Here is a 15,087-nt window from a genome sequence, read left to right on the forward strand (position 1 = left end):
TATAGTAAGTGCCTATATGTAATTAGTAGTATAGTAAGTACTATATGTAATTAGTAGTATAGTAAGCACTATATGTAATTAGTAGTATAGTATGTACTATATGTAATTAGTAGTATAGTAAGTACTATATGTAATGAGTAGTATAGTAAGTACTATATGTAATTAGTAGTATAGTAAGTACTATATGTAATTAGTAGTATAGTAAGTACTATATGTAATTAGTAGTATAGTAAGTACTATATGTAATTAGTAGTATAGTAAGTACTAATATAATTAGTAGTATAGTAAGTACTATATGTAATTAGTAGTATAGTAAGTACTATATGTAATTAGTAGTATAGTAAGTACTATATGTAATTAGTAGTATAGTAAGTACTAATATAATTAGTAGTATAGTAAGTACTATATGTAATTAGTAGTATAGTAAGTACTATATGTAATTTCCTCTTTCATGAGAAAGCTAATAGTAAATCTAACGTAAAGAAATAAAAGTATACATTACTACTTTGATGTACTTGTCTGTCTTAACGGCATCTAAAGTTTGGCTCACTTTGTTACTTAAAGGGACAGTAACACTGGAATGTTTATATAAAATGTTTAGTATTGCACAATGAAGCAACTTTGCAATATACGTTTATATAATTTATTTTGCCCCCTTTTCATGTCATTTATATTTTAAAATGGAGGCTTTTCTAAGCCTCAGAACATGAAATGCACGTTGATGACATGTCAAGGCTAATCCTGCTACATATGATCTAATTGGTATAAGTCACTGGTTTTCAAACTTGTCCGCAGGCCTCCCTAACAGTTCAGATTTTCAGGATATCTGAGCTGGAGCACAGGTGAAATAATCAGCTAATTAGTAAATATGGTTATTTTATCTGCTCTCCTCCAAGGTAATCCTGAAAATGTGGCCTGCTGGGGAGGCCTAGGGACAGGTTTTAAAACCAGTGGTGTAATTGATAACAACTACAAAACAATGCATTTGACACCATCAATATAACAGTGATTAGCCTTGTTGTCTTTGGACTAAAGCCCAGATTGGATCCTCCAAATAAGGCAAATGGTGGGGTGGGGTTTGTTTATTGAAAAACAACTGTAGCAAAAAAAGGATGTTTTGCATTGATGTTATATTGTTATATATATATATTTTATTTAAATCACTGGGTACTATTTACAATTGTTTTGGTTATTACATAGATAGATAGCTACACACACATATAAATAAATAAATATATAGCAACAATGTAACAGCACCACACTCTCAGGACTTTAAGCAGAGTATAATTAAATCCAATGTGACGTTTCAGGGTCACGTGTGCACCTTCTTCAGACAAACAAGAACAAGAGTGCAAACACAAAATTTATAGCAAAAGACCCCTCCCCCACTGATAAAAATGCCAACCTGTTGTTGTCATAGTGATACTGTGATCAACAAGACCACAATTATAGATAGTAACAAATAGTGAATTTAAAACTGTTATTACAATGGTTATTACAACCCCACTTATGTGTTATATACATATATCACACATGGGCAAGCACCCAGAACCACCCCCAATCATATAAGCCTAACACTGTTGTATATACAAAAAAATCATATGGCATCGGCCATTATTTAGAAGTATTGCAATCCAGTTCCCATTTGTAGAAAACTAGTACCTTAATCCCACACGATCCGATTCACCTATGATCTATATCAAGAGCTATAATTTACGCAATAATTTTATTATTTACACGTCCCTGGTTACAGAATCTTTCCATCTGCTAGTCTAGCCATTTATATTCAAGGGGGCGTACATAGAGTCCCTTATCATTTATGCTACCAGGTTTGATTACCTATCCATTTGTGGGGCCTACAGAGGAGTTTCTTTTGGAACTGTTGGATCTATTCCTAACTCCTAAGAGACTAACATGAATTCTATTCTCTCGGCTAAGAGCTGTCATCCAAGGGGCCTGATCTAACCTATGTGATAAATTGGTCAAGGCTGAATTATTACACTGCTATAGCAAACCATCGTTGTTAAGACCTATTAAGGTTGGCTGCTTCAGATGTTTGCCTTGGAACACTTGCAACTAAAAGATACCGGTTTTAGATTGTTGTGATTCATCTACTAACCGCAAGTACAATATAAGATACTTTCTTACATGTACAACAGAATAGTCAGTTTACTGGATTGTTCTTGTAGCCATTTTTAGTTCTGTGATACTGCCAGAACTAGAATGGTAAACCACCTGCAGAAGTGATTAACCAGTGGCACGTAATTTTTTGCAATTTAACCATTCTGTTATCGATCAGATTCAGACCCATTGATCATATGCCACCTCTTAGTAGGGGTTAGGATCAAGCCGAATGCCTTTTACAGTGTGAAGCACGATGGACACATTGTCTCAATACCATACACCCACATGGCCTCAACATAAGTATTACAGGTGAAGGGAAGACAGCACTTGTGGATTCTTAAAATATCGATACGTTATTGAACGTGCTGTCTTTCCTTCACCTGTGATTTCCATTGGCTGGCTCGGCTTTCCTGTTGACCTGCACCATGCTGGTTTGTGACGACGCACGTTTGCGCCAAGTTGCCCTTAGTGAACGACGCTGTGTTCCAGTGATCTCTCAGCTCCATGGCATCCCTCCGGGCTGTGAGCTGCGTCTCACCTTGTGTCTTCAACATAAGTATTAACTGGCATTGCTTTCTATGGGTTGGTGTTATTGCATGACATATTTTTGCACTAGTCTGTTTGCAATACTTTCTAAATGTTTTCCTTTTTGGAGCAACGTACTGTAATTATTTATTAATCATTTAACTCCCCTCGGTTCCCATAACCAATATCTTTATTTATGTTTTGATATAGCTCACATTAGGGTTCGCCTTTGTACTACACATATTGCATATTATACCCCATGGTTTGAATTTGCAACATAGCAAGTCAATGACTACAAGGTTCCCAAATGTGTCATTACATCTAGCTTTAATTGCAATTGTCTAATACTATTATTGTTCTTTGGTTTTCTCTCTAGTACAGAGCATTTGATGTTTAAAGTTTTATAGCCATTGCTTTGTTTATGATGTCATCCCGATATCGATGTATTGCCATTTTGTCCCCCTTCTTAGTATAAGGCATTTGTTGACTAGTGGTTATATCCACTGCGATGTCTAGAGTGCTATCTTGTTGATGATCTATTCCATTCCCCATGTTATGATATGATATCTATATATATCTAGATCTGGAGCATAGCCTCTATATAGCTATATATTGGCTTATTATTCTTTCAGTTTATTTCATGTAATTTAAACTATCAGGCATTTATGAGAATAACTCTTGCTCTGGAAACATATTCCATCCCAATGATATGTAGCAAGTTAGACCCCCTTCCCCTGCATACATATGCAATAGTGTGTCCTGTTATATTTTACGTAGTTAGATATTGGTAATTAAATTATGAGTCTGTTTTATGGGGGTCCACTATTTGCCTAATCTTTTGAGTGGTAAGCAATATAATGTTTGACTCTATTATCCTTCACCCTGTATAACATATTTACCTTAATCAGGAGTGATCACACATTAATGGGCACCAGCTACCCCTCTCCTCATATTGGCATTATTTTGTCCATCAAGGGAACAGAGTCATTAGAGCCCATCCTGCATTTAGCCGGTAGCACCAATGATAAGGGACTCTGTGCACACCCCCTCCAATTTGATTGGCTAGACTTACAGCTTGATAGGTTCTGTAATAAGGGGCACGTAAATAATAAAATGATTACTTTAATTAGCTCTCAAAATAAGTCATGGGTGAATCCTTCTCTGAACGAGAGAAACAGCAAAACCCCAGACATACGTTTCGGCCTATTGTGGGCCTCGTCAGTGAGGTGCAGCCATATCCCTCTAGGCACACTGAGCAACGGGTCCACGTCTGGATTCCCGCATCACACTTAGGGAGACTTCCCAAAATGTCATAATTTGCATAAATAAAAAGAGAGAAGCGCTCAACCTGGAAACGAACAATAGCATAATAGCTTGTTCTATGGCTAGTTACCACCCAAGAAGCAGCCTCTTTTTGCTCAACATGTGCCTTTCACAGAGAAAAACTTTCCTGAAGCATATCAGTCTGATCCTGACTTCACAGTACAGTCCAGCCCCGAAATACCAGGCAATCCTTCTCTGAACGAGAGAAACAACAAAACCCCAGACGTACGTTTCGGCCTATTGTGGGCTTCGTCAGTGAGGTGCAGCCATATCCCTCTAGGCACACTGAGCAACGGGTCCACGTCTGGATTCCCGCATCACACTTAGGGAGACTTCCCAAAATGTCATAATTTGCATAAATAAAAAGAGAGAAGCGCTCAACCTGGAAACGAACAATAGCATAATAGCTTGTTCTATGGCTAGTTACCACCCAAGAAGCAGCCTCTTTTTGCTCAACATGTGCCTTTCACAGAGAAAAACTTTCCTGAAGCATATCAGTCTGATCCTGACTTCACAGTACAGTACAGCCCCGAAATACCAGGCAATCCTTCTCTGAACGAGAGAAACCGCAAAACCCCAGACGTACGTTTCGGCCTATTGTGGGCCTCGTCAGTGAGGTGCAGCCATATCCCTCTAGGCACACTGAGCAACGGGTCCACGTCTGGATTCCCGCATCACACTTAGGGAGACTTCCCAAAATGTCATAATTTGCATAAATAAAAAGAGAGAAGCGCTCAACCTGGAAACGAACAATAGCATAATAGCTTGTTCTATGGCTAGTTACCACCCAAGAAGCAGCCTCTTTTTGCTCAACATGTGCCTTTCACAGAGAAAAACTTTCCTGAAGCATATCAGTCTGATCCTGACTTCACAGTACAGTCCAGCCCCGAAATACCAGGCAATCCTTCTCTGAACGAGAGAAACAGCAAAACCCCAGACGTACGTTTCTGCCTATTGTGGGCCTCGTCAGTGAGGTGCAGCCATATCCCTCTAGGCACACTGAGCAACGGGTCCACGTCTGGATTCCCGCATCACACTTAGGGAGACTTCCCAAAATGTCATAATTTGCATAAATAAAAAGAGAGAAGCGCTCAACCTGGAAACGAACAATAGCATAATAGCTTGTTCTATGGCTAGTTACCACCCAAGAAGCAGCCTCTTTTTGCTCAATGTGCCTTTCACAGAGAAAAACTTTCCTGAAGCATATCAGTCTGATCCTGACTTCACAGTACAGTCCAGCCCCGAAATACCAGGCAATCCTTCTCTGAACGAGAGAAACAGCAAAACCCCAGACGTACGTTTCGGCCTATTGTGGGCCTCGTCAGTGAGGTGCAGCCATATCCCTCTAGGCACACTGAGCAACGGGTCCACGTCTGGATTCCCGCATCACACTTAGGGAGACTTCCCAAAATGTCATAATTTGCATAAATAAAGAGAGAAGCGCTCAACCTGGAAACGAACAATAGCATAATAGCTTGTTCTATGGCTAGTTACCACCCAAGAAGCAGCCTCTTTTTGCTCAACATGTGCCTTTCACAGAGAAAAACTTTCCTGAAGCATATCAGTCTGATCCTGACTTCACAGTACAGTCCAGCCCCGAAATACCAGGCAATCCTTCTCTGAACGAGAGAAACAGCAAAACCCCAGACGTACGTTTCGGCCTATTGTGGGCCTCGTCAGTGAGGTGCAGCCATATCCCTCTAGGCACACTGAGCAACGGGTCCACGTCTGGATTCCCGCATCACACTTAGGGAGACTTCCCAAAATGTCATAATTTGCATAAATAAAAAGAGAGAAGCGCTCAACCTGGAAACGAACAATAGCATAATAGCTTGTTCTATGGCTAGTTACCACCCAAGAAGCAGCCTCTTTTTGCTCAACATGTGCCTTTCACAGAGAAAAACTTTCCTGAAGCATATCAGTCTGATCCTGACTTCACAGTACAGTCCAGCCCCGAAATACCAGGCAATCCTTCTCTGAACGAGAGAAACAGCAAAACCCCAGACGTACGTTTCGGCCTATTGTGGGCCTCGTCAGTGAGGTGCAGCCATATCCCTCTAGGCACACTGAGCAACGGGTCCACGTCTGGATTCCCGCATCACACTTAGGGAGACTTCCCAAAATGTCATAATTTGCATAAATAAAAAGAGAGAAGCGCTCAACCTGGAAACAAACAATAGCATAATAGCTTGTTCTATGGCTAGTTACCACCCAAGAAGCAGCCTCTTTTTGTTCAACATGTGCCTTTCACAGAGAAAAACTTTCCTGAAGCATATCAGTCTGATCCTGACTTCACAGTACAGTCCAGCCCCGAAATACCAGGCAATCCTTCTCTGAACGAGAGAAACAGCAAAACCCCAGTCGTACATTTCGGCCTATTGTGGGCCTCGTCAGTGAGGTGCAGCCATATCCCTCTAGGTACACTGAGCAACGGGTCCACGTCTGGATTCCCGCATCACACTTAGGGAGACTTCCCAAAATGTCATAATTTGCATAAATAAAAAGAGAGAAGCGCTCAACCTGCATTTTATTTATGCAAATTATGACATTTTGGGAAGTCTCCCTAAGTGTGATGCGGGAATCCAGACGTGGACCCGTTGCTCAGTGTGCCTAGAGGGATATGGCTGCACCTCACTGACGAGGCCCACAATAGGCCGAAACGTACGTCTGGGGTTTTGCTGTTTCTCTCGTTCAGAGAAGAATTGCCTGGTATTTCGGGGCTGGACTGTACTGTGAAGTCAGGATCAGACTGATATGCTTCAGGAAAGTTTTTCTCTGTGAAAGGCACATGTTGAGCAAAAAGAGGCTGCTTCTTGGGTGGTAACTAGCCATAGAACAAGCTATTATGCTATTGTTTGTTTCCAGGTTGAGCACTTCTCTCTTTTTATTTATACAGTGTTAGGCTTGTATGCATTGGGGACTGTTCTGGGTGCTTGCCCATTTCTGTTATATATGTATATACACTTATTTCACATCAGTGGGGTTGTAATAACCATTGTAATAACAGTTTTAAATTCACTATTAATTATTGTCTATGATTGTGGATTTGTTGTTCACAGTATCATCATTACAAGAGGTTGGCGTTTTTTTCTGTGTGGGAGGGGTTTTCTGCTATAAATTTTGTGTTTGCACACATGTTCTTGTTTGCCTGGAGAAAGGGCACGCATGCTCCGAAACACCACATGAGAATAAATTTTGTTTACAGTGCAGTGAGTGCAGATATGTTACATCATTGAATATTCTATTCCTGACACCCTGGCAGATGCTACATAGAATATATATATGTGATGGACGGCCTGGTACCCCGAATGAGTACCTCCGGCAGAACACTTCCCTTGTCCTGGACATCCCTTTATCCAGAGCAATCCTTACTGAGACCGGGGTCAAGCCATCTCCCCCAGCTGGGCTGCTCTCAGTGGGCTCCCAGGCAGGTAGCACCCCTTCTGCCTCTCTGCTCCTTCTAGGCAGGTAGGTCCCATTTGCCTGACTCCTTTCTTCAGGTAGGTATTGATTCCTTACCCTGCACTGTCTTTAAAAAGACAATTAGGGCTCACAAGGCCAGCTCTTTTCACCCAGGACTAGCTTCTACAAACACACCAGTAAGCTTATGGTGACACACACTCCATAAAACATAAACATAGGAAAACATTTAGAAAACAATATAATAAGGGAATATAACTTTGCCAATAGGATGGACGATTCAAGTAGTTCTAAACACTAAAAATAACAATCATCTGTTTGTATTTTCACCTATGCAAATATATGCAAATTAGTCATTCCTCCTGTTTCTATTTTGGTGGTAAACTTGCAACCAGTAGAAGGCGCTTTGTTATGATGTTTTTTGGGATAGTTCAACCAATAGATGGCACTGTGTCACACAATGGGCACTCACACCCTGTACCCATCCTGTATCTATGGATACAGGGTGACATGGACATAAGACAGAGTTATGAAAGCACATTGGATGTCCAGCATATAAAATTCCAAATTTCCATGCAGTCTCTGGGTATCCTTAAGCCCATGTACCCCCTGCCCAAAGAGTGTTACACAACAGGCTGCCAGATCATGGTGACTCACGTCACAATATATACTGTATATATATATATATATATATATATATATATATATATATATATATATATACTGTATATATATATATATATATATATATATATATATACAGTGGGGCAAAAAAGTATTTAGTCAGCCACCAATTGTGCAAGTTCTCCCACTTAAGAAGATGAGAGAGGCCTGTAATTTTCATCATGGGTATACCTCAACTATGAGAGACAGAATGTGGAAACAAATCCAGACAATCACATTGTCTGATTTGGAAATAATTTATTTGCATATTATGGTGGAAAATAAGTATTTGGTCACCTACAAACAAGCAAGATTTCTGGCACTCACAGACCTGTATCTTCTTCTTTAAGAGACTCCTCTGTCCTCCACTCATTACCTGTATTAATGGCACCTGTTTGATCTTGTTATCAGTATAAAAGACACCTGTCCACAACCTCAAACAGTCACACTCCAAACTCCACTATGGTGAAGACCAAAGAGCTGTCGAAGGACACCAGAAACAAAATTGTAGACCTGCACCAGGCTGGGAAGACTGAATCTGCAATAGGCAAGCATCTTGGTGTGAAGAAATCAACTGTGGGAGCAATAATTAGAAAATGGAAGACATACAAGACCACTGATAATCTCCCTCAATCTAAGGCTCCACACAAGATCTCACCCCGTGGGGTCAAAATGATCACAAGATAGTTGAGCAAACACCCCAGAACCACACAGGGGACCTAGTGAATGACCTGCAGAGAGCTGGGACAAACGTAACAAAGGCTACCATCAGTAACACACTACGCCACCAGGGACTCAGATCCTGCAGTGCCAGACATATCCCCCTGCTTAAGCCAATACATGTCCGGGCCCGTCTGAAGTATGCTAGAGAGCATTTAGATGATCCAGAAGCGGATTGGGAGAATGTCATATGGTCAGATGAAACCAAAGTAGAACTGTTTGGTAGAAACACAACTCGTCATGTTTGGAGGAGAGAGAATGCTGAGTTGCAACCAAAGAACACCATACCTGCTGTGAAGCATGGGGGTGGCAAAATCATGCCTTGGGGCTGTTTCTCTGCAAAGGGAACAGGACGACTAATCCGTGTACATGAAAGAATGAATGGGGCCATGTATTGTGATATTTTGAGTGCAAACCTCCTTCCATCAGAAAGGACATTGAAGATGAAACTTGGCTGGGTCTTTCAGCATGACAATGATCCCAAACACACCGCCCGGGCAACAAAGGAGTGCTTCGTAAGAAGCATTTCAAGGTCCTGGAGTGGCCTAGCCAGTCTCCAGATCTCAACCCCATAGAAAACCTTTGGAGGGAGTTGAAAGTCTGTGTCGCCCAGCGACAGCCCCAAAACATAACTGCTCTAGAGGAGATCTGCATGCAGGAATGGGCCAACATACCAGCAACAGTGCGTGACAACCTTGTGAAGACTTACAGAAAACGTTTGACCTCTGTCATTGCCAACAAAGGATATATAACAAAGTATTGAGATTAACTTTTGATATTGACCAAATACTTATTTTCCACCATAATATGCAAATAAATTATTTCCAAATCAGACAATGTGATTGTCTGGATTTGTTTCCACATTTTGTCTCTCATAGTTGAGGTATACATATGATGACAATTACAGACCTCTCTCATCTTCTTAAGTGGGAGAACTTGCACAATTGGTGGCTGACTAAATACTTTTTTGCCCCACTGTATATATATATATATTTATATGTGTTTATGTGTGTGTGTGTATATATATATATATATATATATATATATATATACACACACACAGACATATATATATATATATACACACAGACACACACACATATATATATATATATATATATATATATATATGTATACACAGACACACACATATATTTATATATATATATATATATATATATACACACACACATATATATGCACACACACACAGACACACATACATACAGTCCAGCACCTTGTCATATACCATACACGTGTAAATGTATTTGTTTGATTAATTATCTTTTATTTTACATTTAATAACTGTAAATATATAACTGAAATATTTTATTTCCATATAATTTACTATCAATCTGGGCTTTAGTCAGCAGACTACCTGGCTAGCCACTGTCATTACATTAGCATAAAATGCATTTATTTGCAGTTGTTATCACTTAAAGCCAATTAGGGACAGACATGTAGCAGGTTTAGTCTTGAAAAGTCACCAGGTGCATTTCAAGTTCTGATAATTAAAAATTGCTCAATTTTCAGAGCTAAATTACATGAAAAGTGGGCAAAAGCAATAATGAAAATATATCGCAAAGTACTTTCATTGTGGATAAATAAACATTTTATTTAGAAATTTCAAGTCATTTACTTTCTCTTTAACATTGAAAATTGTGGGCTTTCTAAATTGGAAATTACTATTAAATTATAGGCTAATAAGCTTGTAAAAACTAGAGAAAACACTATCACCTAGATTACAAGTTTTGAGTTAACAGGGGTGCGGTGCTAACGAGCAGTTTTGGCTCACTGCTCACTTGCAGACAACGCTGGTATTACGGGTTTTTACAACCCAGACAAGAAGTGAGCGTTGAGCAAAATTTTGCTCATTACCGCATTCCAATACCAGCGCTGCTTACGTTAGCGGTGAGCTGGTGTAACGTGCTCGTGCACGATTTCCCATAGGAATCAATGGGGAGAGCCGGCTGAAAAAAAGTCTAACACCTGCAGAAAAGCAACGTAAAACTCCTTAACGCAGCCCCATTGATTCCTATGGGGAAATACATTTTAGGTCTACACCTAACACCCTAACATGAACCCCGAGTCTAAACACCCCTAATCTTACACTTATTAACCCCTAATCTGCCGCCCCCGACATCGCCGACACCTACATTATATTTATTAACCCCTAATCTGCTGCTCCGGACACCGCCGCGACCACCTACATTATACTTATGAACCCCTAATCTGCTGCCCCCAACATCGCCGACACCTACATTATATTTATTAACCCCTAATGTGCCGACCCCAATGTCGCCCCAACCTACCTACACTTTTTAACCCCTAATCTGCCGCCCCCAACGTCGCTGCCACTATAATAAACATATTAACCCCTAAACCGCTGCACTCCCGCCTCGCAAACATTAGTTAAATATTATTAACCCCTAATCTGCCAGCCCTAACATCGCCGACACCTACCTACATTTATTAACCCCTAATCTGCCGCCCCCAACGTCGCCGCCACTATATTAAAGTTATTAACCCCTAAACCTAACTAGGTACAATAGTTATTAAATAGTTATTAACTATTTGAAAACTACCTAGATAAAATAAATACAAAAGTACCTGTAAAATAAAACCTAACCTGTTACAAATACACCTAACACTACACTATAATTAAATTATTTCCATAAATTAAATACAATTAAATACAATTAAGTACAATTATCTAAAGTACAAAAAAACCAAAACACTAAATTACAGAAAATAATAAACAAATTACAAGATTTTTAAATAATTACACCTAATCTAATCCCCCTAACAAAATAAAAAAGCCCCCCAAAATAAAAAAAGCCCTACCCTACACTAAATTACAAATAGCCCTTAAAAGGGCCTTTGCGGGGCATTGCCCCAAAGTAATCAGCTCTTTTACCTGTAAAAAAATTACTAATCCCCCCCAACATTAAAACCCATCGCCCACACAACCAACCCTACTCTAAAACCCACCCAATCCCCCCTTAATAAAACCTAACACTAACCCCTTGAAGATCACCTTACCGGGATAAGTCTTCATCCAACCGGGCCAAAGTCCTCAACGAAGCCGGGAGAAGTCTTCATCCAAGCCGGGCAAAGTGGTCCCCCAGACGGTCAGAAGTCTTCATCCAGATGGCATCTTCTATCTTCATCCATCCGGCGCGGAGCGGGTCCATCTTCAAGACATCCGACGCGGAGCATCCTCTTCATCTGACGGTACTTCTGGAATGAAGGTTCCTTTAAATGATGTTATCCAAGATGGCGTCCCTTCAATTCCGATTGGCTGATCAGCCAATCGGAATTAAGGTAGATAAAATCCTATTGGCTGTTCCAATCAGCCAATAGAATACGAGCTCAATCCTATTGGCTGATTGCCAATAGGATTTTTTCTACCTTAATTCCAATTGTCTTATAGAATTCTATCAGCCAATCGGAATTGAAGGGATGCCATCTTGGATGACGTCATATAAAGGAACCTTCATTCCAGAAGAGCCGTCGGATGAAGAGGATGCTCCGCGTCGGATGTCTTGAAGATGGACCCGCTCCGCGCCGTATGGATGAAGATAGAAGATGCCGTCTGGTTGAAGACTTCTGCCTGTCTGGAGGACCACTTCGCCTGGCTTGGATGAAGACTTCTCCCGACTTCGTTGAGGACTTTAGCCCGGTTGGATGAAGACTTCTCCTGGTAAGGTGATCTTCAAGGGGTTAGTGTTAGTTTTATTTAAGGGGGTATTGGGTGGGTTTTAGAGTAGGGTTGGTTGTGTGGGTGGTGGGTTTTAATGTTGGGGGGGATTTGTAATTTTTTTTTACAGGTAAAAGAGCTGATTACTTTGGGGCAATGCCACGCAAAAGGCCCTTTTTGTTTTTGTTTTTTTGTACTTTAGCTAATTTTATTTAATTGTATTAAATGTAGGTAAGTCATTTAATTATAGTGTAGTGTTAGGTGTTATTGTAACTTAGGTTAGGTTTTATTTTACAGGTACTTTTGTATTTATTTTAACTATGTAGTTATTAAATAGTTAATAACTATTTAATAACTATTGTGCCTAGTTAAAATAAATACAAACTTGCCTGTAAAATAAAAATATTTTATAGGTAAGTATTTAATTTTAAATAGGAATAATTTAGTTAATTATAGTAATTTGTATTTAGATTTATTTAAATTATATTTAAGTTAGGGGATGTTAGGGTTAGACTTAGATTTAGGGGTTAATAACTTTAGTATAGCGGCATCGACGTTGGGGGCGGCAGATTAGGGGTTAATAAATGTAGGTAGGTGTCAGCGATGTTATGGACGGCAGATTAGGGGTTAATAATATTTAACTAAAGTTTGCAAAGCGGGAGTGTGGCGGTTTAGGGGTTAATATATTTATTATAGTGGCGGCGATGTCCGGTTCGGCAGATTAGGGGTTAACATTTTTTTTTTTAGTGTTTGCGATGCGGGAGGGCCTCGATTTAGGGGTTAATAGGTAGTTTATGGGTGTTAGTGTACTTTTTAGCACTTTAGTTAAGAGTTTTATGCTACGGCGCTGTAGTGTAAAACTCTTAATTACTGGCTTTAAAATGCGGTACCAGTCTTGACAGGAGAGGGTCTACCGCTCACTTTTTGGCAGATTCGTAATACCGGCGCTATGCAAGTCCTATTGAAAAAAGAGGATACGCAATTTACATAAGTGTATTTGCAGTATTTCCAAGTCTGGCCAAAAAATTGAGCGGTGAGCCTGTACCTTCAAGATTCGTAATACCAGTGGGCGTTATAAAGCGGCGTTAGGACCTCTTAACGCTGCTTTTATAACCTAACGCACAACTCGTAATCTAGCCGTATGTTACTAGGTGGTTCACTAAGAATTTTTTGCGTCTCTTAATTTTGTTTTATATTGTTTTTTTGTATATCTTACAATTTTTATCTCTCATTTGTTTAGCTACCCCAGTATAGAACATTTGTTGTTGTCTAAGCCTTAAAAGAAGGGAGAATATTCCCTTTGTTAATCTTTTCATACATTTAGTTTTTGATAATTAATTTACTAAAATGTATCTGTTTCATGTTTTACGCGCTTCAAGAGTTTATGGCATCTTAAAGGGACACTAAACACATATTTTACACGCATCAAGAGTTTATGGCATCATAAAGGGACACTAAACACATGTTTTACACGCATCAAGAGTTTATGGCATCTTAAAGGGACACTAAACACATATTTTACACGCATCAAGAGTTTATGGCATCTTAAAGGGACACTAAACACATATTTTACACGCATCAAGAGTTTATGGCATCTTAAAGGGACACTAAACACATATTTTACGCGCATCAAGAGTTTATGGCATCTTAAAGGGACACTAAACACATATTTTACACGCATCAAGAGTTTATGGCATCTTAAAGGGACACTAAACACATATTTTACGTGCATCAAGAGTTTATGGCATCTTAAAGGGACACTAAACACATATTTTACACGCATCAAGAGTTTATGGCATCTTAAAGGGACACTAAACACATATTTTACACGCATCAAGAGTTTATGGCATCTTAAAGGGACACTAAACACATATTTTACACGCATCAAGAGTTTATGGCATCTTAAAGGGACACTAAACACATATTTTACACGCATCAAGAGTTTATGGCATCTTAAAGGGACACTAAACACATATTTTACGCGCATCAAGAGTTTATGGCATCTTAAAGGGACACTAAACACATATTTTACACGCATCAAGAGTTTATGGCATCTTAAAGGGACACTAAACACATATTTTACGTGCATCAAGAGTTTATGGCATCTTAAAGGGACACTAAACACATATTTTACACGCATCAAGAGTTTATGGCATCTTAAAGGGACACTAAACACATATTTTACGTGCATCAAGAGTTTATGGCATCTTAAAGGGACACTAAACACATATTTTACACGCATCAAGAGTTTATGGCATCTTAAAGGGACACTAAACACATATTTTACACGCATCAAGAGTTTATGGCATCTTAAAGGGACACTAAACACATATTTTACACGCATCAAGAGTTTATGGCATCTTAAAGGGACACTAAACACATATTTTACACGCATCAAGAGTTTATGGCATCTTAAAGGGACACTAAACACATATTTTACGCGCATCAAGAGTTTATGGCATCTTAAAGGGACACTAAACACATATTTTACACGCATCAAGAGTTTATGGCATCTTAAAGGGACACTAAACACATATTTTACGCGCATCAAGAGTTTATGGCATCTTAAAGGGACACTAAACACATATTTTACACGCATCAAGAGTTTATGG

At 39.5% G+C, this 15,087-nt stretch overlaps 1 protein-coding gene across 4 annotated transcripts in view; it reads left to right on the forward strand.

The window, feature by feature from the left end:
• The window catches only part of LOC128654718 (ecto-ADP-ribosyltransferase 5), a 189,923-nt gene that overhangs the window by 96,830 nt on the left and 78,006 nt on the right, over positions 1-15,087 (forward strand). The window lies entirely within an intron of this gene.

Source organism: Bombina bombina, chromosome 3, assembly GCF_027579735.1.
Source record: "Bombina bombina isolate aBomBom1 chromosome 3, aBomBom1.pri, whole genome shotgun sequence".
In the NCBI taxonomy this organism is placed as follows: domain Eukaryota; kingdom Metazoa; phylum Chordata; class Amphibia; order Anura; family Bombinatoridae; genus Bombina; species Bombina bombina.